This window comes from Myotis lucifugus, unplaced genomic scaffold (assembly GCF_000147115.1).
Source record: "Myotis lucifugus unplaced genomic scaffold, Myoluc2.0 scaffold_134, whole genome shotgun sequence".
Classification (NCBI taxonomy): Eukaryota; Metazoa; Chordata; class Mammalia; order Chiroptera; family Vespertilionidae; genus Myotis; species Myotis lucifugus.
Window position 1 is genome coordinate 2,602,070 of NW_005871182.1, and position 1,590 is coordinate 2,603,659.

Sequence of the window (1,590 nt, forward strand, 5' to 3'; positions counted from 1 at the left end):
ATGCCCAAGAGGAAGGTCAGCTCTGCCAAGGGGGCGGCCCAGGAGGAGGTGGGCCGGGTTGTCAGCCACACCTGCTCCTGCAAAAGCCAAAAAAGGCAGCGGGAAAGGATAAATCTGCAGCCAAAAAGGTGCAAAGGGAAAGAAAAAGGGGAGCAAAGGGAAAGCAGGTGCCAGTGGCTGACCAGGAACCTACAGAAGATCTGCCTGCGGGAAACGGAGAAACTGAAGGCCGGGGGAGTCCAGCCTCCGATGAAGCAGGAGAGAAAGAAGCCAAGTCTGGTGAATGTCACAGGCCAGGGCTCAGCAGTAGTCCCTGTCTCCCTGCTTGCACAATCCAGAGGAATCGTTTTAGCAACTGTTCTGCACATACAAGGTTTTGAGTAGCTCTAGACACCTTTTTAAGAAGGAGGGAGTTCCACTTCATCCCACTTTTTTAAAGTATGAATGCTTTTTTTTTTTAAGAGATGAATAATTTGCCGGTTGTTTATTTTTTGGCACAACCAGAAATAGTGGGGTCTTGAATATGGAGGCTTTGACTGTCTTAGCTGTCAGCCTAACATTCCATAGATGGGGGTCGTTTTTATATCCCGTAATACAGAGCATACTAAATGGCAATTTGGAGTCAGTCGTGCGTTGGCTATGTCTTGAACATTTTAAATTGCTTCTATTCACATGTGTTTGGTAGAATTGTTTCCTGAAGAAAAGCACTCCTGGGTGTTGGCTCTCTCCCTGTCAGAACGTTATGCTTCTGTAGCATCTTTGGTTGGTCGTCCAGCTTTCCTAGTAACTTTGCTAATGTGCTGTGAGCGATTGAACATGTGATTATGTAGAATAGGGGGCATTAAATTGTGAATTAGTGAGGGGAAAAGTATGAACAGGATATAGTCATTGACTCGGGGGAGTGCACGGTTTAGAAAGATAAACAGGCCTATTTTAAAGTGGGGTGGAGTGGGAAGTGCCTGCGTGGCATGAATGAGGAGCACCTGCGTCCGAGTCCGGCCGGGCTCGGGGAGACAGGGAGGCTTGCCTGACCGCCCATTTCACAGCTGAGGATAGTAAGGCTCGCAGGAATCTGTGGCCGAATTAGGCCCGTGCTGCTGGGAGGGAGGGCATTGCTTCGCTTCAGGGAAGGAAGTCTGGCTTCATTCTCCCAGTGAGACCTGGGGTGACTCCCTGCGAACAGCACAGCCCCAGGGGACCAGGAGAGCTTCCAGAAGCAAGAGGACTTCCAGGAGGTAGGTGGGAGGAACAGATGGAATTCCTCAGGCGGCCACAGCATGAGGTGCGAGGGCTTTGGGGTTCCAGCACATTCCCTATTGGTGGGGCAGCAGTAGGGGAGGAAGGTTAAGAAAGACCATGATTTTGTCGCAGTTTTAGAAAACTTTGCTTTTCCCCACATTCACACGCAGGCTCGAAGCACCTGATCACGGTGGAGAGGCTTGGGCCTGCGTGCTCATTTCATTCCTGAGTCCTCTCTCTCTCTCTATCTCTCTCTCTCTCTCTCTCTCTGTCTGTCTCGGGCTTCAGAGTTAAGCAGCTTGTTCCACGTTGTATCTGGAGTGTGAACTCTGGGCTCTGAGCTCAGAGCCC

At 50.5% G+C, this 1,590-nt stretch overlaps 1 pseudogene; it reads left to right on the plus strand.

Moving 5' to 3' along the window:
* On the plus strand, window positions 1–380 carry LOC106698079 (annotated as a pseudogene).
* The last annotated feature ends 1,210 nt before the right edge of the window (window positions 381–1,590 follow it).